Source organism: Schistocerca cancellata, chromosome 6, assembly GCF_023864275.1.
Source record: "Schistocerca cancellata isolate TAMUIC-IGC-003103 chromosome 6, iqSchCanc2.1, whole genome shotgun sequence".
NCBI lineage: Eukaryota > Metazoa > Arthropoda > Insecta > Orthoptera > Acrididae > Schistocerca > Schistocerca cancellata.
This window is the reverse complement of record NC_064631.1, coordinates 337006487-337031079: the sequence shown is the minus strand read 5'-3', so window position 1 is coordinate 337031079 and position 24593 is coordinate 337006487.

Sequence of the window (24593 nt, the reverse complement as noted above, 5' to 3'; positions counted from 1 at the left end):
GGTAGACGGCGTTTAACGTACTGAGCTGCCAGAGGCGTGGCCCAGAGCGCACCCTTCATTGGGTCCGCCAAATCTTGCTTCACTGCTGCTGGCCTCTCCGTGAAACGTGCAATTCTATTGCTAAGACAACGATTATAAATCAAATTAAAGCGGAATCGTGCTGGGCCCATGACCCAGAGGTCCGTGGATCGCAACCACGCTGTGCTACCATTGGGGTGTTGACCTTAGGGGCACACTGAAACCACAGTCGTAAACAGTTGTAGTTGTCGCACACTGTTTTATTTCAAATACATTGCTCATACTACATTAACAGTAACCACAATTACAACAAAGCTTGTCTTATAGAACACACAATCTTTCGAGATATATTTCAAATATCGTTTTCTTCCAACAACTTACATTAATTTAAACAATGTCCGTGGACCCATGGTTAATTCAATATGACTGACAAATAAACCACACCTATTTCATCACTTACATTGAAACCCTTTTATCTATCATTACATCACATCCAGGTTCGGAGTTCAACAGACAGTAATGTTTTAAGGCATCCTTGGCCAACTTTTAGGTAATTTACAAACCATATTCATAAAAGCATCCTTCATAAAATATGACTGACCTAACTAGCTCCGACAAAACTTCTGAGGTCAACAAAGACTAATATTTTAATGTTTACTCCGCCAATTTTTCATTAAATGAAACACTATTCATAAAACCGTTATTAAGACAAATATGGCTGACATAACCAGCCCACATCGAAGTTCTGTGTTCATCAGACAACAATATTTTAAGATTTCCTTGGACAACTTCTCATAATTTAAACACAATATTCATAAAAGCCTCATTCGTAAAATATGACTAACATAACTATCTCAGATAAAAGATCTGACTGAGTTCAACAAACTACAAATTTTAAGGTTTACTCGGCCCACTTTTCATTAGTTAATACAATGTTCATAAAATAGTGATTATTAAAATATGGCTAACTTTACTAACTCACATCAAAACTCTGAGTTCAACAAGCACGAAAATTTTTAACCTTTACTCGGCCGACTTTTCATTAATTAGAACAACAGTACTTGCATGTACTAGGTTCGTATGATTTCATTACCATACTATAACGAGTAGATATTCCCAAAAGACCTTAAGACGGTCCGCTTTCACTCTACATGAGAATTTGTGACGGATGCAAGCACACCAAAAGATTTTAACCAATACACGAAATCCACGGGACAGAAAATGAAATAAAAGGTACTCAACTTTGCACTGTAATTGAGTTTCAGAAACTAAAACTCTCCACCTGAAGGATGAAATTACTAGACTGTAACAACATAACCCGTGGCGTGGGGGGGGGGGGGTTGAGGGGGGGGGGGCAGGGCCTTAAATATCACTCTGCCGCCGTGGCAATCCGATCCCTGTTTGCTCGCGTGAACCACTGCCTATTATGTGCAACATAAAACACATCAGCGGCAGACAATATTCTGAGGCATGAGATATCAGTCCTATCTACACAGCCAATTATCAATAACTTTCAGTGATATACTTCACAAATGAAACCAACAGAATTAACCTCCGTGACTACTTGGCCAGTCACGGCTCTTAAGATTTGATTAGCCAATCCCTTAAGACCATCACTACAATAATGGCATAAAAATTAGAATAGCAAGAATTATCTCCGCGCACATTTAAACGCCATACTAAAATACTGACATAACAGGTAGAATGGGAAAAATATTTCATAGTAGCTTCGAACGCCAGACACATACTTACGCACTACTTAGTTACACTTCAAGCTATGTGTTCAGGCATTCTTCGTGTCTATTTTGTGGGTGTAGCTACACTTCCTTAATCTCCGTCAAGGTAGCAAGTGAAGACACCAGATTGAACTGTAACAGTTCCAAACGGTTTTTAGTACACTGGAACATTTGGTTAACATGAACTCCACCCACACGACGACTCCAATTCATTCTGCCTGTGTCACTTGTAACCGACTCGACGGAACTTGTCCTTCCAAGCTCGAGGAAATCGAAATCACCATTGGCAGAAGATTTGCATTCTAACGGTTAAACACGCAACAGTGGCTGGCCACGGTCCTTCGTCGTGCCGACTCGGCCTCTAGCCGTGATGCATACACAGTCCCACGTCACTCCACCTCACACCGCGGATATGCGCACACCACACCCCCCACGGCCAAAGATGTGAAGAAGACAAATAAGCATCGAAGTCGACTCAGCGATCAAAAGACAATCAATGGAAACTGGTGCCAGCAAAGCACCAGCTCAGAGATGTATCAGAGTAGCACTGGACTGACATCTATCAATTACCTGCAATAAAGCATGATTTGTGAGGCCATGGTTTGTGGACAATAACGTTCCTGAAATGGACTGACTTTCCGAAGTTCCAACACGAACCCAATGGAACACCACTGGGGTTATCTAGAATATTGATTTCACCCCATTCACCAGCGCGCAATGACACTACCTTCTTTGATTTGGACCTCGCCTGGCTGTCATAGATCCAAAGAAATTCAGATATGTCATTGAAATTGCCCCCTATAGAATTCAAGCCATCATAAACGGTGGACGGGGCCCATATTCTTGTTCGCTAGTAGGTGGCCAGGCACTTATGACTGAATGATGTATTTAGCGTTGTGGTGTGTTTACAACATAGTTCTGTGCGCTCCGTTGCGAAATATTGACTGCATCGGTGAAATATTTCCCTGTAGTATGCTTCAGTTTTTCTAATGAAGTAGTCAAAAATAAGAGTGTAAGTTCATCTACATCATCCTATATGAGGTATGATGCTACTGAAAACTCTTCCCCAACATAAAAGATCTAGGCGTGAGCACATTATTGCCTGGATAATTAAAATGAAATATGACAGAAGAAGACGAGGAAATTATAATCATAACTTCAACAACAACTACAGGCGAAACGGAAACTGGAGAGAGCAACAGAACTCGAACCAGGGCCATCAGGATTCTAGGGGCCAACAGCAAACTAATAACAGAACCTACAACGGTCAAGGTCAATGGAATGCTCAACGTAGCGAATATCTTAAATTGAGGCCACCTAACACATCGCAAGGGTCACGCAGAGAAATTGATACCAATTGTAGAATGAATGTACACAGTAGATTTATAGATCAGGGAAGGTGCAGTACGTAAATAGTCTCCAGGGATGAACAGTTTAACGTAATTTAATGGTGATATTGTGTTGCTTAGCGTAGTTTACCACTTATTTTACTTCGGTGTTATTTTGTTTTTTTGTCATTTCCATTAGTTTTCAGCATGAGTTGTTAAACGTGGTGAAATGAGTTGCTTATTTGTGACATATTCAAGCCAACATTTACTGGAAGGTGTCAGATTGAATTAAAATTCCGTTGCTAGTTATATGTAATCACCAGCTGGCACATTTAGTGGCATACCAAACCAGACACGTTGCAATACTGAGTACTCCAAACAACTGATGCTTCTATTATTTCTTTGGGTCTCACAATTTTTCTCCGATTTCCACAATGGAGTGTCGTACTCTGTCACGGCATTCTCGTAGAAGAGCCCACACAATTATCACCACGTTCGATGAAATTGATTCCGTTTAATTTCCGTGGTTTCTTGTACACTGTCCGAGGGACGGATGTAAGTCACTTTATATATTTCGTGGTGACTAGACGGTAAATCGTGCCATAGAGCATGTGCGTTTCGATTTTCGGATGTGTTTCGTATGGTGTTAGCAGTCCACAATTTTGGGCGCGTGTCGATGCTAAGACTCGGTGTGTTTGAGCCATTGCCTGTCATGCGATGTAGCCTTTCTCGTGGTCGAATTTTGCCAGTGCTATGTGAGCGCCGCGGGCGAAGTATTGTGCATGGGGAGTCAGCATGGTCAAGTGCAAGTCATGGTAGAGTGGTCAAACCCAGACCAGGAAACATGAAGCAGAAACTAAATGATTGGCCATGGATGAGACTTGAATTAGAAAAATGTTTATATGTATATAATGCAGGTGCTTCTGATTGATTTCAGCAGCAGCGATCTTGACAGAGGAGACAAGAGGCATATTTGTAATATGTACAATTACGAGTACACAGTCATAAAATGCCACTTCAAAGTTTTTAGGCAAATCACCAGCACCTGAGTTAGTAGACGCAATTCCTGGCCACTTCAGCGTCAGTAGACAACACCGACGGAAATCGAAAAATAATAGAGGAGTATACAAGGAGCAAAACGCATGGAAATTCGCTTCGGTAGTATTAGAAAAGGCGTAGGTTAGTACGATAAGTTAGTATTTAGTATTGGGAGTAGTCTGCACGTTTGGTGGAGGTATAGAGGTAGTGTCAGCATAAAAAATGAGTGTGCATGGCAGCAGTAGAACTAACCAAAAACTAACAAAAACCCGTGCACACACAAACAAAGTCACCTCACACCACATAATTTACGTCCATACAACGTTAATAGGGCCCTGCACACATTAAATTTATTTTTGGATTTGCTTCCTTAGTAATAAAGTAAATAAATAATTATATTAAGTAAAGAAAAACTTTTCTATTCATCAGTATTTTCTTTTTATGTAAATGAATTATATCAATGTAATAATATTTGTGAAGGAATTTGACGCTTGGCCACTCTTGAGGGTTGTGCAGACTCTGTACCACACGACAGACTGGACGTAACGGCCCACTCCAGCCAGCGAGGGAGAATGGAGTGGCGAGCTATAGTGACTCTCAGCTGTGTCAACCCAGGGGGGGGGGGCACTGCGACAGAACCGTGCTGCGGCCAGCTGACGCGCTTAGGTCACGCAGCCCGGTCGACTACCGGTGCAAGCAGCAGGACATCACAAACCAGTGCCCAGTGCAGACATCAGGACGCCACCACACGCCAGCACCACCCCCTAGCTGCCGACGACCCTCCAGACCGCTATATGAGGGATAAGCGAGTCGAGTGGCACCACAGTCGACCTGTGGACAAGAGGCGAGCTAATCCGATGTCCCACACCGGCTGGTTCGTCCCGATGCAGAGGAGAACAGGGAGAGCAGGGCTGCCCCACGTGCCACTAATGCTGAATGGGTTTCTATGCCAGGGGGCGGATTGCATGTCAAATGCAATGCTGTCACGCCAGTCGCTGATGGCTAACTGCTGCCTGACCAGGATGACGCCAAGGGTCCAGCTGCAGTCTGTAAGCTGCAAAGATGCCGGTTGCTGCCAGTGGCCAAATGTTGCCTTGAGACAAGAGGAAACACCAGAGAAGTCTGCCACCACTTCCGCCACGTCATGCGCTAAGTGAGAGGCCATTCGACGTCGGAACAGATTTCTGTTCTTCTGTCCCCCCAGTCACAGTTTGTGTGAGTGCATAAGTGTCATATTTTTAATTCGTGTGACATTTTCAATTGTAAAATTTGTCTCCCCAGGGACCCTTGTGGAGGGAGCAATAGGATACCTTTCTGTAATATCATTATGTAATACTTTTTTATGTTTTTGTATGTATCAATTAAACAGTATTGATTGTGTTTTTAAGCCGTTCTGCACATGTATTGATGCTCTGATTATATGCCTGTATTTGTTTTCATGTCGTAGAACTTACTATACAAATAACACAACTCAGGTAATAAGACAAACAGATTACACATGTGATTTCCTTCTTTATAGAGAATTTCAGAATTTATGTGTCTGATGATTTAGATCAAATGAGTGATAGAGAAGGGGTAAATCAATGAGCAGAGATCAGTTCATAATCCAGGACATTGGAAATGATTAGGTACAGTAGACATCTCTAACCTCAGGTAATGGTGTGAATGAGTATATTTCTTTGCTGCAAGGCCTTTTAACCACCTATCAAATATTTATCGGATGTCTGTGTTGTAGCAATAACCCCTGGTCTAACATAATTCATACTACTCACAGCAAACTTTTCGTGTACTCTTACTGGCTTGAAGCATCATGTGATTGAACGACCCCTGGAATGAATGAGGCCGAGCTAGGATGTGTTTTAACCATGGGCAATCCTGATTGGCAAGGTACCTTTTTCACAAAAAAATGGTGCAAATGGCTCTGAGCACTATGGGACTTAACTTCTGAGGTCCCCCAGAACTTAGAACTACTTAAACCTAACTAACCTAAGGACATCACACACATCCATGCCCGAGGTAGGATTCGAACCTGCGACCGTAGTGGTCGCGCGGTTCCAGACTGTAGCGCCTAGAACCGCTCGGCCACTCCGGCCGGCTTTTTCACACATATATATTTTGTAAGGATGAGACTCCTACTATATTCAATGATTTCCTCTGGTTCATGTGACCCTAACTAATATTGAAGTGAGACACTAACCATACAGAAATCAACGGCAGGTAGAGGGCAGTGAGAGAGGACAAGTTACTCTCCCACCTATTTTTCATACAGAAATGTTCAAAATTGTATGAAATCTTATGGGACCTAACTGCTAAGGTCATCAGTCCCTAAGCTTACACACTATTTAACCTAAATTATCCTAAGGACAAACACATACACCCATGCCCGAGGGAGGACTCGAAACTCCACCGGAACCAGCCGCACAGTCCATGACTGCAGCGCCTTCAGACCGCGCGGCTAATCCCGCGTGGCTTTCATACAGATTTTGTTACAACGTTACACAACTTGAGCAATACTCTAGAAAGTTAATGGCCTTAGCAGGCGCTGATGGAGACTGATTGGGCGCTAAAAGCATGAGGTATTTTTAAGGCTCTTAATTCATAGAAATATCATGTTAGAAGTTGAGCCCATCTCTCAGTACATTTTGGCGGACAGGCCCACAGCGGCACAGGACAGACAGAGCATCTCCTAGTCGAGACAGCTCTCCAGCAGGACAATACCGCTATACCTACTTTCGTGCCAGGCGATGGCTGAACTGGGAGCAATGGACTGAAGGGATGTGTCTACACAGTCGACTAGTTAACTGGGCATTGTGTGCAGCGCTCTGCATAATAAAAATTCACAATTTTCGTGTTCACTGATACTGCAAATAGGCCTCTGACACACATCCTTCGGCCACCTCAGTCGTATAAGAAACTCTGGCGTCTGAATAACGTTTACAGATAACTAGGACTAACATGCTCCAAGGCACAGGCCGTTTAGATAAAGATCTTTAATATTGCTTCTGTTCGCTTGTTGTCGTGGGAAGCGACGTGACTTCAGAGAAAAACATCTTCTCCCACTGCAAAAACTTTAAAAAGCCCAATAATTAGCTTTTTTTCCAGAGACGCAGGTTTCTTAACTCTTGCGCTGGTTCGACCTGAGTTTGTGCTGTCGTGTAGGAGGGGAGGTTTAGAGCATCTAAACCCCTGTGATTGGCTCAAGACGGGATGAAGGCGGTATCGTTCGTGCACCGTGCTGAAAAACGGAATTTTTTATCTGTGAAAGTGCGAGGGACTCGGGCTCTGGAGTTCGGTCTGCAAGAAACTTCTGGTCGAAGCTCTGGCATGTGGGGTTGGTACTTGGGACTTGTCCTAAGACTGACTTCTCTTGCGAGTAGTTAGACTGGGGAACCTGTGGTGAAATTCTTACTGTACTGACAGTGTGACTTCAAATGTCTCGGACTAATCGTTTGCCGAGGGCACACTTATTCATTTTTGGTTTACCAGACTTGACGTTTGGTATCCGTGATCTGCTGAACGGAATGAACAGTCTAATGAGTACACAGTATGGTTTGAGAGTAAATCGGAGAAAGACGAAGGTAATCAGAAGTAGTAGAAATGAGAACAGCGAGAAACTTAACATCAGGATTGATGGTCACGAAGTCAATGAAGTTAAGGATTTCTGCTACCTAGGCAGTAAAATAACCAATGACGGATGGAGCAAGGAGGACATCAAAAGCAGACTCGCTATGGCAAAAAAGGCATTTCCGGCCAGGAGAAGTCTACTAATATCAAATACCGGCCTTAATTTGAGGAAGAAATTTCTGAGGATGTACGTCTGGAGTACAGCATTGTATGGTAGTGAAACATGGACTGTGGGAAAACCGGAACAGAAGAGAATCGAAGCATTTGAGATGTGGTGCTATAGACTAATGTTGAAAATTAGGTGGACTGATAAGGTAAGGAATGAGGAGGTTCTACGCAGAATCGGAGAGGAAAGGAATATGTGGAAAACATTGATAAGGAGAAGGGACAGGATGATAGAACATCTGCTGAGACATGAGGGAATGACTTCCATGGTACTAGAGGGAGCTGTAGAGTGCAAAAACTGTAGAGGAAGACAGAGATTGGAATACGTCAAGCAAATAATTGAGGACGTAGGATGCAAGTGCTACTCTGAGATGAAGAGGTTAGCACAGGAAAGGAATTCTTGGCGGGCCGCATCAAACCAGTCAGTAGACTGATGACCAAAAAAAAAAATCCTTGTACGCTTTTTCGTATGAGTGAGCCAAATTGCTCCTTGGTACGACCAGCGAAGGGGTGTGTCACACATTGGAATCTACCGTGATTTCAAGGCTAAATTGCGATCCGTCTGCCTGATCGCTAGATCGTGAGATTTTGCATTTATTTCCTGGCCGTGATCGATTTACGGGTGCTGCCTTACACCTCGCCTCCGCCGAACACATCTCGCCAGCTGCAAGTTACATCGCTGCACGAAGCAAACAGGGTGACGTACTGCTGCTCCGGTCTTTGTCATGGCATACAAATCCCAATAACCACTTTTTCTCAGCTACACGAATATAGATTTGAACCGTCAAAGCCTGCTCAGCGTCAGATCAATTCAGATTGCGTTAGCCACAATTTTAGGGCCAGTGTACTTGACTCACTTCTGCCACATAGGATCTTTGTCCACTATGGTCTTAAACCACCTGTTAATTGCTTGCACTATTCTATGATAACGTGTTTAGCACAGATCATGTCTGTCTTTATTTTTGGAAAATAAATGTTGTCAATAAACTAGATTTTGCATATATTCTCAATCAATAATTTTTTATTTAGCCCCAAAAGTGTTAACTTTCATTGTGGCGCCCCATGCCAGGATAACTTTCAGTTTGTTGGAGCATGCCAGGATAACTTTCATTATGGCGTTCCATAACAGGTTAACTTTCATTGTCAGTGGTAGTGTGCTGGTAGGAAGCAGCTATTATTATTATTTGTTCCGTTTCTTTGGTGTAGTATTAGCATTTTTTTCTTTGTAGTTTTCCTGTAGGTAGCAAGTAGTGATAATTATTACGCGCACTTTTTATTTTTAAAAATATTTACGTTTTGCTCACTACTGCAACTATCACAATAACACGCTGTAATTGTAAAGAAAAAGTAAGGTAATATATTATAGTAACTGGACTTATTACCGTTTCCAACCAAGTAGTGCCAGTATTGATACCATCTGGTGATCTCATCAAACACTGTGCGTTTAAACCCAGTGAGGTAGGTATATGTTCGAGTGTTAGAGGCAAGACCAATCTCCATGTATGTCATCGAAACTAACGGCGAATTGGGCGTAAAAACTGCGACGTTTGCGTGTAGGCTTACTCCTCTGTGTCGCGTCTTAAGGGGGCATTTATGTCCTATGCCGCCAAAGTTAAATTATCGAATTTTGTGACACATTATTTTTGAAACTTTTTAAGGCTCCAACGTACAACTTTCCATAATTATTGAATGCACCTTACTAGATACATTGAACTAGTATTATTACTAAAATTGTGTTGTAGGACATGTTACCTTTTTTTTCAAACACTCAACTTTTTGACAGAATTTTGTAATTAAACGAACATAAAAACAAAACAGCTCAGGATATTTTAATTATTCTAGTTTCGTAAGTGTTGAATATCACACTTTGCATGCTATGAAAATTTCATGTGTCTAACATTAGTACTTTTTTAAAAAACGGGTCATTTATAGCTATAAATGTAGTTCGGTGATATTGAGGTTTAAAACCTTTTTTATTGCAAATTATTATAGAGACTTACATTTCTGCGTCTTTTATGTACTATAATTGCCCTGGTTCACAGTCTGTGTCTTCTGCAGTGTCACTACAGCCCATTGCTTGCTTCTTCTTCTCTCTTGCTTCTTTTGTCATGTTCTGAGCAGCTAACTCTGCTTCACGTACACGAAGTTCATCCAGTTCCCATAGTCCTTTATCCGTGTTATGTCAATATCTTACCCATAACTTCTCCAGAAACTTAACTCGTAATAGCTCCCACCAATAAAAGTTTGTACATCATCAGACACTACTAACTTTAGAGTCATAGGGCTAACAAATACATTTTTAGGCACACGGCACCACACAACATTACTGAAGGACTCATTCACATTCTGGGTCTTCCCATGTACACAGTTCCATAGTAGCTCAGGATTTGCCAAACCTCTCTAAATAAGTTTGATTGCCTCCATTAGTGTCAAAGGAAGAGACTGTTTATGTGTAAATTCATACAGGGTGCCAAAAAGTTCAGTTTGCTTGTATTTACACCAAGTGTTTGGTGGAGATGGACACAAAACATGAATGACTTTTCATCGGTTGATTTTCGATGAAAGAAAGTGCTCCACACAGCTCTTCCCTTTTCTCTAAATTGTCGCAGTTATCTCTAATGGCCTTCCCAGAATATTCCTGTAATTACTTTGTCTGTTAGTCTTCCAGCACATTTTATTGCCTTGCCACCAGACAGTTTCGTGTTCCCCGGCTTCGGTTTTAATGCCATCTTCTGAGACGTAGCAATAGGCACAAAACAAAGCAATTCACAGCCTTCTAGATTGTGTAGTTCCCAAGATGTGACTGCTCAACTGTGACAGTACATGCGTAGCCGCGAATTTGATAGTCACACGTCAGGATTCAAAATATTATGTGAAGGTCTCGCAATTGTCTGATTTTAATGTATTATACACCAAAATTTTCAGGAAAGTCCCAAGTACATAATGGAGTAGAAAACGGAAAATGTAAAATTTCAACGAATTTCACGTACAATGTCCCTTTAAAGATGTGGACGTCATGGGGGCTGTTAAGCAGCTCATGTCAGACTCCCATGACAGCAGCAATGGTGCTATAGCTTTGTCTTCCCGTGGCTCAGAGAAGATAGCTCACAACTTCGTCATTCTTTAACGCTTCTCCTCCAATTATAAGTGCTACGACCATTCTTCCACAATTTTCCATAATCTCTTGTCGTCAAAATCAATATCCTTCACCAGGAAATAAATTCACATAGCCTGTCTGATTAGGCTTCTGCCGAACGACTTTTCTTCTCAGTTCAACATGGTTATATTTTTGCTGTGAATCTTTCAGTGTCGTCTGTGTCACTTTAAAAAGTGGATTTCCATCGGGACCAACGGAGATTATGAAAACACCCTATTTCATAACCCGTCTGAAACCTGGGAGACCAATAAAGACTAACGTTCAACTGTAGTCAATATGTCCCAGACGTGCAAAGAAGCAACGAATTGAATGAACATCTACCACCGTAAGATCGCATAGTTTCTTACTCGAGTCCACTGCAAGCAGGGTTGTCAACAATAAGCAAATCAACTACCTAGTAGACATTTCTTGAAGTTCAAAATTTGGCTATTCGCCTCTTGTGTTTCCTGAAGCGAAACAGTGGTACCACGGGATTACCATGAACCCTTTGCTTCTGCCAACCATTGGAATGCAGGGTCATGTATATATCTTCGGGGAACGAGTTCGCCCTCAATATTACTGGACCGTGATGATATGAAAAGCCTTAAAGCACCGTATTGTAGTTTCAGGTCGTGCTGTCTACAATGGTTGCAATTTTCAGTCTCACTCCTCCTAAAACCTTTTAGAGGAATGATAGCTTTCTCTGCACTCGTTACATCATATTCACTACACTGATGAGCCAAAACAATATGACCACCAACTTAATAGCTTGTTTGTCTGCCTCTGCGTATCACGGACTAAAAAGTTTGTTGGTGGGTTTGAGGAGGTATTTGGCATTAGGGATTTGCGTGCCCGTTGTTTGCGCCCGATAGCGTCCCAGACGGGTTTCATAGGATTTACGTCAGGCGAATTTGGTCGCCGAGATATCAACATGGCTTCACCACAATGCTCTTCAAAGAACTGCAGCTGAGCCGTATGTCGGCCCTCACCATGTATCGCGCTGTTACGATCGTTCCGAGTCCTTCCCTTCCATCGTTAATTGATTCTTTCATATTTATCGTTATGCTGCGTACGATTCTGTTGAGATTCCCTTCTGGTGGCGTGTCTGGTCTTATCGATCTTCGTTGCTTCCTGTTAGCCCTGTGTAAGGGAGTGCAGCGGTGACGAGTTGGTTGGTCGCTTTTTAAAATCGGAAAGGAGAGAATGTCGTACGATTAGACCGCGGCGTGGCGTGGCGGTGGAGACTTGGCTGTTGTACCGAAAAGCCGCGTGGTCTATCCTGGCGGTGCGAGACGTGTGGGACATGTTGACGGGGACAAGGCTGTAAGCTCTTGCTGTGAACACTTGGGGGCCACGGCTGTGCTTCCGAGTCACTACTTAGTGGAAGTGGCAACGGATGTATTCAAATTTTTCGTCTGGAGGAGTGGTATTTCACCGCCGTGGGTGCAGAGAAGACGAGGGCTCCGGTGACAGACCGCGAGGCTGCGTGACTGTGCCCAGCTGGGTACACTGGGGACGTGGACACGGTCGGGTGTGAGGAACCTTTGCATCGGAGTTAACCTGCTGCTTCTCTGATAAACTGCAAGTTAACTTGGTTAAAGGTTTAGATGTTAATTGAAGAATTTTGGTTTGTGCAACCAGCGTCTTTTCTGCCTTGTGGCCTCCTGCGTTCGGGTTTCCTGTCCCTGTCGCCGGTGTAATTGTTGTTGTGATTGTTGTTGTTGTGGTCTTCAGTCCTGAGACTGGTTTGATGCAGCTCTCCATACTACTCTATCCTGAGCAAGCTTCTTCATCTCCCAGAACCTACTGCAACCTAGACCCTTCTGAATCTGTTTAGTGTATTCATCTCTTGGCCTCCCTCTACGATTTTTACCCTCCACGCTGCCCTCCAATACTAAATTGGTGATCCCTTGATGCCTCAGACCATGTCTTACCAACCGATCCCTTTTTCTAGTCAAGTTGTGCCACAAACTTCTCTTCTACCCAATCCTCTTCAGTACCTCCTCATTAGTTATGTGATCTACCCATCTAATCTTCAGCATTCTTCTGTAGCACTACATTTCAAAAATTTCTATTCTCTTCTTGTCCAAACTAATTATCGTCCATGTTTCACTTCCATATACGGCTACACTGCATACAAATACTTTCAGAAAGACTTCCTGACACTTAAATCTATACTCGATGTTAACAAATTTCTCTTCTTCAGAAACGCTTTCCTTGCCATTGCCAGTCTACATTTTATATCCTCTCTACTTCGACCATCATCAGTTATTTTGCTCCTCAAGTAGCAAAACTGTTTTGCTACTTTAAGTGTCTCATTTCCTAATCTAATTCCCTTCGCATCACCCGACATAATTGGACTACATTCCATTATCCTCGTTTTGCTTCTGTTGATGTTCATCTTATATCCTCCTTTCAAGACACTGTTCATTCCGTCCAACTGCTCCTCCAAGTCCTTTGCTGTCTCTGACAGAATTACAGTGTCATCGGCAAACCTTAAAGTTTTTATTTCTTCTCCATGGATTTTAATACCTCATCCGAATTTTTCTTTTCTTTCCTTTACTGCTTGCTCAATGTACAGATTGAATAACATCGGGGAGAGGTTACAACCCTGTCTCACTCCCTTCCCAACCACTGCTTCCCTTTCATGTCCCTCGAATCTTATAACTGCCATATGGTTTCTGTACAAATTGCAAATAGCCTTTCGCTCCCTGTATTTTACCCCTGCCACCTTCAGAATTTGAAAGTGAGTATTCCATTCAATATTGTCAAAAGCTTTCTCTAAGTCTACAAATGCTAGAAACGTAGGTTTGCGTTTCCTTAATCTAGATAAATCGTAGGGTCAGTATTGCTTCACGTGTTCCAATATTTCTACGGAATCCAAACTGATCTTCCCCAAGGTCGGCTTCTACCAGTTTTTCCATTCGTCTGTAGAGAATTCGCGTTAGTATTTTGCATCCGTGACTTATTAAACTGATTGTTCGGTAATTTCCACATCTGTCAGCACCTGTTTTCTTTGGGATTGGGATTATTATATTCTTCTTGAAGTCTGAGGCTATTTCGCCTGTCTCAAACATCCTGCTCACCAGATAGTAGAGTTTTGTCAGGACTGGCTCTCCCAAGGCCGTCAGTAGGTCTAATGGAATGTTGTCTACTCCCGGGGCATAGTTTCGACTCAGTTAATTCAGTGCTCTGTCAAACTCTTCACGCAGTATCGTACCTCCCATTTCATCTTCTTCTAAATCCTCTTCCATTTCCATAATATTGTCTTAAAGTGCATCGCCCTTGTATAGACCCTCTATATACTCCGTCCATCTTTCTGCTTTCCCTTCTTTGCTTAGAACTGGGTTTCCATCTGAGCTCTTGATATTCATACAAGTGGTTCTCTTTTCTCCAAAGGTCTCTTTAATTTTCCTGTAGGCAGTATCTATGTTACCCCTAGTGAGATAAGTCTCTACATCCTTACATTTGTCCTCAGCCATCCCTGCTTAGCCATTTTGCACTTCCTGTCGATCTCATTTTTGAGACGTTTGTATTCCTTTTTGCCTGCTTCATTCACTGCATTTTTATATTTTCTCCTCTCATCAGTTAAATTCAATATTTCTTATGTTACCCATGGATTTCTACTAGCCCTCGTCTTTTTACCTACTTGATCCTCTGCTTCGTCACTACTTCATCTCTTAAAGCTACCCATTCTTCTTCTACTGTATTTCTTTCCCCCATTCCTATCAATTGTTCCCTTATGCTCTCCCTGAAACTGTGTACAACCTCTGGTTTAGTCAGTTTATCCAGGTCACATCTCCTTAAATTCCCACCTTTTTGCAGTTTCTTCAGTTTTTATCTACAGTTCATAACCAATAGATTGTGATCAGAGTCCACATCTGCCCCTGGAAATGTCTTACAATTTAAAACCTGGGTCCTAAATCTCTGTCTTACCATTATGTAATCTATCTGAAACCCGTCAGTATCTCCAGGCTTCTTCCATGTATACAACCTTCTTTTATGATTCTTGAGCCAAGTGTTAGTTATGATTAAATTGTGCTCTGTGCAAAATTCTATCAGGCGGCTTCCTCTTTCATTTCTTAGCCCGAATCCATATTCACCTACTACGTTTCCTTCTCTCCTTTTTCCTACTCTCGAATTCCAGTCACCCATGACTATTAAATTTTCGCCTCCCTTCACTATCCGACTAATTTCTTTTATTTCATCATACATTTCTTCAATTCCTTCGTCATCTGCAGAGCTAGTTGGCATATAAACTTGTACTACTGTAGTAGACGTGGGTTTCGTGTCTATCGTGGCCACAATAATGCGTTCACTATACTGTTTGTAGTAGCTTACCCGTACTCCTATTTTTTATTCATTATTAAACCGACTCCTGCAATACCCCTATTTGATTTTGTATTATAACCCTGTATTCGCCTGACCAAAAGTCTTGTTCCTCCTGCCAGCGAACTTCACTAATTCCTAGTATATCTAACTTTAACCTATCCATTTCCATTTTTAAATTTTCTAACGTACCTGCCCGATTAATGGATCTGACATTCCACACTCCGATCCGTATAACGCCAGTTTTCTTTCTCCTGATAACGACGTCCTCCTGAGTAGTCCCCGCCCGGAGATCCGAATGGGGGACTATTGTACCTCCGGAATATTTTATCCAAGAGGACGCCATCATGATTAAACCATATAGTAAAGCTGCATGCCCTCGGGAAAAATTACGGCTGTAGTTTCCCCTTTCTTTCAGCCGTTCGCAGTACCAGCACAGCAAGGCCGTTATGGTTAGTGTTACAAGGCCAGATCAGTCAATCATCCAGACTGTTGCCCCTGCAACTACTGAAAAGGCTGCTGCCCCTCTTCAGGAACCACACGTTTGTCTGGCCTCTCAGCATATACCCCTCCGTTGTGGTTGCACCTATGGTCCAGCTATCTGTATCACTGAGGCGCGCAAGCCTCCCCACCAACGTCAAGGTCCATGGTTCTTGGGGGGTGGTCGGTGTAATTATAGACAGTGATCTTTTGACTTCTAATTAATACTGTCTGGGAGGAAGTGTATTTTTGGGCAGGGGTTATGGTTCCTGATTTGATTCCTTCTCCTCCCCTGGCCTCACGTGAGGTCGATGTGATTGCTGAATGTGAGGCGTTGTGGGTCTGTTAGTCCGCTTCTAGCCTGACAATCCATCAGAAGACAATTGTGGCCGCCCTTACACCCGGTCGGTTAATTATTTCTATCCCAGGACATTTTGGTGGCAGGACATGGTATTAAAGTTGTTAGTTATTGTAAAATGTTAAATGGTTGTATTTTACTCTGATTGTTTTTGGAAACTGTTTGAAAAGGTTAAGTTGACCTTTCATTGGCGGGTTTTTTAAAATTGTTAGTTATTGTAGAAGGTGAATAACTCTATCTTTATTTTGATTGTTTTAATCTACTTGGCATCCTTTGAAAATGCTAGTTCTGCCTCCCTGTTAGGGAGCCCTTGTAATTTATTATCTTGTTGTGCCAAAATTTAAAAGAAGTGGCTCCCTACATGTTCGGTAGCGAAATTGTATGCAAATTTGTGTTCTTCTTTCATTACTTGGAAAGTTTTAATTTTTTTGTTAAATGTTTTATCAGAGTCTGTTTTAAGTAAAATGGCTTGGCTATTGACGGTAAAGTAAAGTTTTTAATTTCATTACTTGGAAAATTTTGATTTGTTAGCAAATGTTTTATCAAAGCCGGTTTTAAGTAAAATGGCTTGGCCGTTAACTGTAAAGTAAATTGTTTTGAAAAGGCACTCATGCCTGCTAGCCGTTTTGGATCTGTTCCTGGTCAACTGGTAAAGAAATGACTTTTAATGGTTGAAGTAATCAATAAAGAAATTGTAAATTGCAAATCGACAGTAACCAACTAATTTTGGCCCCTTTTCCCAACTGGGGGTTTTCCTTGATTAATCGTAACACCCGTCTCAGCAGCTGAAATATCACAATTCTGTCGGGGAAGACATCAAGCATGAAGGGATGCAGGTGTCTCGCATTTGTCAGCGTGTCTTCGGTTACTACCACAGGACCCATGCAAGAGCAGAAGAGTTTCTTCCGTAGCATGATTCTGCATATCCCAGGCCTACCAGCCTGCGTCCGTGGTGCGCTGCACGTTTCGAGCCGCCGTTCATATCGAGGACGGCGTTTGTGGAGACCCCTACTGACCTGGTGTAGCAAAACTGTGAGTCTCCATAAGAGCCGACATGTTTCCATTGATCGACAGCCGAATCCCGATGATCCCGAGCCACTGCAGTCTTAATTGACGATGTCGTTGGGTCAACATGTGAACGGTAGGGGTGGTGTGCTACGGAGATCGATGTACGAGGAACGTTATGCTCTGAAATACTTGTGGGTGCACCAACATTGTGCCCTTTCGGCAGGGATCTCCACACATCTCTATCTATCCTGCTGTACAGCAAGCCTCCGAACGCCGCGTTCTCTGAAGATTCGTGGACATGCAACCACATAACCCCTAGTGGTAGTTTCACTGACGACAGAGACACGTGAACATTAGGCCAGTTTCACCATTTTCTAGATACTCGTTCACAGGCTTTGAGTAATAATAACCTGTCCTTTGACAACGTCGTTATCTCAATGGATTTTTTTCATTTGCAGGCCGTATCTTCCTCCATCTGTCTCTGCTGCGCTTACATACTTTTCATAGCGCGTGACATGACCACAATGTCACCAGACGGCATCCAACCGGGCGGTGGACAGTGGTCATAACGTTTTGGTTTAGCAGTGTATGTCGGAATTGCAATTACGAGCGAACAACTTCTACATCTACATCTACATGTACATCGTACTCCGCAAGCCATCTAATACCTCCAACCCTGTTCTACTCGCGAATAGTGTGTAGGGAGAATGATTGTCGGTAAGCCCCTGTATTGGCTCTAATTTCTCCAATTTTCTCCACGTGGTCAATAAGCGAGACGTATGTGAGGAGAAGTAACATGTTGTCTGACTTCTCCTGAAAGGTGCTGTCCCTAAATTTCAGTAGTAAATCTCTCCGTGGTGCACAACGTCTCTCTTGTAACGTCTGCAAGTGGAGTTTGTGTAGCATCACGCTCTCTCGCCAGCTAAACGGTCCCGAGACGAAACACGCCAATCTTCGTTGGATCTTCTCTATCTCCTCTATCAGTCCTACCTCATAGGAATCCCAGATAGATGAACAATACTCAAGAATCGGGCGAACAAGTGCCTTATAAGTCACTTCCTTCGTGGGTGAGTTACACTTCCTGAAGATTCTTCCGACGAATCTGAGTCTTGTGTCTGCTTTTTCCACTATCTGTTTTATATGATCATTCCACTTAAGGTCGCTCTGGATAGTTACACGTAGACATTTTGCGGCAGACGCTGTTTGTCATCAATAGTGTAGATGTACAGTAGTGAATTTCGTTTCCTTTGTATGCGCAATGCGATACATTTATTTGCGTTCAGGGTCAACTGCCAGACTCTGCACCATTCAACAGTTCTCTGCAGGTCGTTCTGCAGATTCTTACTATCTTCTCACGTTGCTACTTTGGTATAAACAACTGCATCATCTGCGAAAAACCTTAAAGAGCATCCGACGTTTTCTACTAGATCATTTATATATATTGTGAACAGCAACGGTCCTGTCACACTTCCTGTGATACTCGGGAAATTACCTTTACATCTGTCGATTTACTTCCGTTTAGAGCTGCATGTTGAGTTCTGTCTGCAAGCAAGTCTTGAATCCAGTCACAGGTCTGCTTCGATACTCCGTAAGATTTTTTTCATTAAAGGGAAGTGTGGGAGGGGGTTAAATGATTTACTGAAATCAAGGAACACGACATTAACCTGAGCTCTGTTGTCCACTGTGCTGCGGATCTCATGGAGGAACAGTGCCAGCTTGGTTTGGCAGAATCTCTGTTTGCGGACTCTATGTTGGTTTTTATAGAGGAGCTGTTCATTTTCCAAGAACGTCGTAATTCTTGAGCATAAAACATGTTCCATAATTCTACAACAGATTGACGTCAATGATATAGGTATATAATTATGTGGATCTGTCTTAACGGCCTTTCTTACAAACAGGGATGACCTGGGCGTTTTTCCAGTCGTATTTTAAAGCTAGTTTCAACCAATTAAGTATAGAAAATTCATGATTAAAGAAGTGGATGCTTACTGGATACGCTGTTGCCGACGTAAAGCAAGAGTATCCACTGTGTTGTGTTACGCAAGAAAAAACCTTCCAGAATATTCTAACTACACTTGTTTATTTGCAGTTAACGTATCACACAATAATGATACAAGTCCGATAAAACTGCCAAACAGTGAGACGGATCCTACTCAAGTAAATTTCATACTTTGCAATAATTTAGGAACGTAACGTATTACTGAGAATCTTGTATTAGGAATCCTACGAATAATACACAAACACGAAAATATACTGCCGGAAAAAAATCGCAAAATCAAAAAATAATTAATGAAGAGTAATGAAATTTTAGGAATACATTTGCCTAGGTAACATATTCGAGTGATTAATACTGCAGGCTCACAGGTTAATGCAAGCGCAAGATAAGCCATTGCAAGCGTGAAATGGTGGTATGTTAATAATCGTTGTAACAGCCAGACTATTGAATGCAAGCATGCAGACGTGCGTGTATGGTGTTGTACAGATGCCGGATGTCGGTTTGTGAGATGGTGTTCCATGCCTGTTGCATTTGTTCGGTCATTACAGAGACGGTTAATGCTGTTCGTGGATGACGCTGCAGTTGTTGTTTGATGATGTCTCATATGTGCCCGATTGGAGACAAATCTGGCAATCAAGCATGCCAAGACAATATATCGACACCCAGTAGAGCATGTTGGTTACAACAGCTGTAGTTGGGCCAGCATTGTCCTATTATAAAACACCCTCTGTAATGCTGTTCATGAATGGCAGAACGACAGATGAAATCACCAGACGTACAATTTTGCGATCAGGCTGCGTGGGATAAACATTAGAGTGCTCCTGCTGTCATACGAGATCGCATCGTAGACCATAGCTTCAGGTGCATGTCCAGTATGTCTACAACGCAGACGGTTGGCTGCTGTCCCTTAACTGGTCTCCTTCTACCAACACATGGTCATCACTGGAACCGAAGCAGAACCAGCTTTCACCGGAAAACGCAACAGACCACAACCCAGCCCCCTCCCCTCCTTTCCCCAATGAGCTCTTGCTTGACACCACTGAAGTGACCTATTTGTAACTGTTCGTTGTGTCACTCTAGTGTCATCAGGTGTTGAAATTGATGCTGCAGCTGTAGGTCATTGCCCCAGAGCCACATATCTAACACCGTCCCTGTAGTGCCACGTGACCGTCCGGATGTCTTCCTGCGACTGTACATTTTTGTGACACCGCTGTCAACAATCATGCACAGTGGCTACATTCTGCCTAGACTTTCTGCAGTATCACAGAAGGAACATCCAACTTCTCGTAACCCCACTACAAATCCTCGTTCAAACTCAATTAGGTGTAGATAGTAGCGTCTTTGCAGCATTAAAAGCATTCTTGTCTTACACGAACTCACCACGACCAATCTCAAAGATAACTAACGCTCACGACCGTAAGAGCTTGTTGTTAAAGCAGAGATGATTTGCAGCGTTATCTTTCAGATGTAGAAACGCGTCTACCAACTTTCGTTTATTCCGCACAACTCCGTCTTCGAGATGCAATTTTTGTTCTGTCGGTACAGTAGAGTTTGTCGAAGTTGAAACACTACTTCTTCTTACATTACGCTTAATTCTACCGTTTCATAAGATATGCATTAACATATACGAGGAATGATCAGAGAACGAGGTTCTCTGTTGGTGCCGTGCGTGAGGAAATTGCAGGAAAAAGTGCACTGTAGGTGTACATACGCCGCCTGCAGCGATCTATCTGTGTCAGTGGTTTGTAGCAGCAGTTTTCCGCTCCCACTGGTTTCCGGCGCAGCCGATATTGCCTCAGGATCGGAGAAACTCTTACTCAGCTCTCTGCGTGGGCGACCGGCGGCAAGAAATTGGTCGGTCGCTGGCGTACGATGGCGCGTCCACCCAGCCAACGAGATATTGAGCTACGCCCCGGGAACATTTCTTGCCGATAGAAGGTGCACTTCCGATGGCAAGATACTGTTCACCGTACGGCGCAGCGTAAACAGACAAAGTAGAAAAAGCAATAGAGTCATACCTTTACTATCACATTTTAGTTGTCTACTACTCTTATGTAAGTGATACTTACTTTGTTACGTTGCCAACACTCATTCGGGCCGTATCATACCCTCTCGAGTTGAAATCCATTATAATACCGTTTTCTGTAATCGGTTCTTCTGTCTCTTTCAGCTGCCGTTCCAGTTTTCTTCCGTACTAAGTCGTTTTATAAGAGTCTACGCTCTAAGCGTGGCAGTACATCTCTCAGAATACGCAGACGTCGTGCTGTATCCTGCTGGGTCGTAAATAGTGTCAGATAACTTGCGTGTATTAAACAGTGTGTCTCTCCATATGATATAATTTTGTAATCTAGTTTATGTGAGAGGATTATGCATTCAATCACAGATGTATTTTGACGCGTAATTTAAGGCACCACTTAACACTAGGCTAGGAGAAAATAGAGTATATAGAAGAAAAAATTGGCAGTTGTTGGTATTATACCGATACCGAGTAATGTCAGGTTAGGTGAAAGACAAATACGTATTCAGTTAAATGATTTATAGATTGCTGGATCTCTAAGTTCCCTTGATCTTTCTTGAACAAATCTCAGTAGTGTGGTTATAACTGCCTAACATGTCTTCATGTTATGCCACTAGCTATTCGGAATTGGAAACAAAGAAATTTAGACAGACAGACACACACACACACACACACACACACACACACACACACATGGTGCGCAATGCGTCTAAAAATTAACTAGTTTATGAATTAAATTAATACTCAAAGATAAAACTTACAGGATGGTTGTTTTTCTGAATCTACGAAGATTCAATGTACAACGTAGCCTTTACTTCACACACAAAATTCAAATGATGTCATCGTCATAACTACTAGTAGAGAGTACCCAATAATCACGTAATTTCGACAAGTGTCCCTGTTCTCCGCCGTGAAAGGATGACTTCATATTCTTTATGTTGCCAAATTGTTGTTGTTATGAGCCGTAAGTAATTTATTTGTACCGAGCGAGGTGGCGCAGTGGTTAGCACACTGGACTCGCATTCGGGAGGACGACGGTTCAATCCCGTCTCCGGCCATCCTGATTTAGGTTTTCCGTGATTTCCCTAAATCGTTTCAGACAAATGCCGGGATGGTTCCTTTGAAAGGGCACGGCCGATTTCCTTCCCAATCCTTCCCTAACCCGAGCTTGCGCTCCGTCTGTAATGACCTCGTTGTCGACGGGACGTTAAACACTAACCACCACCCACCTAATTTATTTGTAGTTGTAGTCATTTTTACACTGGTGTGTTAGCTTCGATAAGGAATGTTGAATAACACAAAAGTGCTGAAGTTACTCTGAAACAGACATCGAATGCTACATTTTACAGAAATGTGAAAAACAAAACATTTGAAAGCGAGTTTCTATCCTCTTTCCTCCTCACAGTCTTTCGACGATGTCACTTAGAGACTAGTTCAGTACTTTCACGTAGGAAGAGTTTATAATGAATTTTAGAAAACCGCATCTCATCATCATGCACTTTTTCTGTTTTTAGTGCCGTGGCGTCCGTTGCATTGTGAATGATTGTTTAGAAGTTTGTGGCAGTTCCCCATCGAAATGGTATCATGTGCCCTGAACATCTTTCCTGTCTTTTCAAGAGTAAGTTCACAGAATAAAAGAGATTTATTAGATCAAAAGGCTATGGATTGTTTTTCAAAATATAAGCAGTTGCTCAGATCGTGCCAAGCTACTACAGTAATTAAAGATGCTAAGCCTTAACCACGAAGAGCCTTCTTTTTTTTGGGTTATCAGTCTTCTGACTGGTTTGATGCAGCCTGCCACGAATTCCTCTCCTCTGCCAACCTCTTCATCTCAGAGTAGCACTTGCAACCTACGACCTAAATTATTTGCTGCATGTATGCCAATCTCGGTTTTCCTCTACAGTTTCTGCCTTCTATAGCTCTCTCTAGTACCATGGAAGTCATTCACTGACGTCTTAACAGTGTCCTATGATTCTATCACTTCTTCTTGTCAGTGTCTTCCACACATTCCTTTCCTCTCCGATTTTGCCCAGTACCTCCTCATTCCTTAGCTAATGAGACCACCCAATTTTCAACATTCGTATGTAGCACCATATGTCAAATGCTCCGATTCTCTTCTATTCTGGTTTTTACAGAGTCCATGTTTCACTACCAACAATGCTGTACTCCAGACGTACAATCTCAGAAATTTCTGCCTCAATCTATGTTTGATACTAGTAGACTTCTCCAGGCCAGGAATAACCTTCTTGCCAGTGCTAGTCTGCTGTTAATGGCCTCCTTGCTCCCTCCGTTATTGGTTATTTTGGTGCCTAGGTAGCAGAATTCCTTAACTTCATCTACTTAGTGAACATCGATCCTACTATTAATTTCTCACTGTTCCCATTTCTGTTACATTTCTTTACTTTCGTCTTTCTTCTATTTACTCTCAATCCATATTCTGCATTCATTAGTTGTTCATTCAATTCAGAGAATCGTGTAATTCTTCTTCTCTTTCACTCGTGATAGCAATGCCATCTGCGAATCGTATCATTTTTTATTTCCATCACTGCTTCTTCAGATTGAACAGAAGGGCGAAAGACTATATTCCTATCTGACACCCATTTTAATATGAGCGTTACGTTCTTGGGCGTCCACTCTTATTATTCCTTCTTGGCTCTTTTACATATCGTATACTATCTGTCTCTCCCTGCAACTTACCCCTGAATATTACATCTTAGTAATCTGCAACTCGCGAGCAATACGTATGGCCGCAGAGTTGCCAGAAGGCTCTGAATAATTAGAATACTGCATTTCATAAATGGTTCAAATGGCTCTGAGCACTATGGGACTTAACATCTGAGGTCATCAGTCCCCTAGAACTTAGAACCACTTAAACCTAACTAACCTAAGGACATCACACACATCCATGCCCGAGCCAGGATTCGAACCTGCGACCATAGCGGTCGCGCGGTTCCAGACTGAATCGCCTAGAACCGCTCTGCCACACCGGCTAGCTGCATTTCATACATTTTACTGTTGTACAGAACTTCGACTATGGCCAATGTAGAAGTATTCACTATCAATTATAGGTGTACTCGTTTACCACACTGGCGTTATTAGTACTCATGACTGAGTGTTAAAAAATGCAACTAGCGGGTAATCATATAGCGACTGATAATTTATTAAATGCGTATCCTTATACATATTTGCTCAGCACATAGCATCTTTATTTCCTCAATTGCTATCAACTGCAGCTCACGTAAGTTAAAATGTTAGTTTATGAGGAAGTCTGTTTCATAGAGAAAAGAGCACATTATCATCTTACTTTTTGATACTCTGGATAAATTTCTTTCCATGTAAGATAGTAAAAAGAATGTAAAT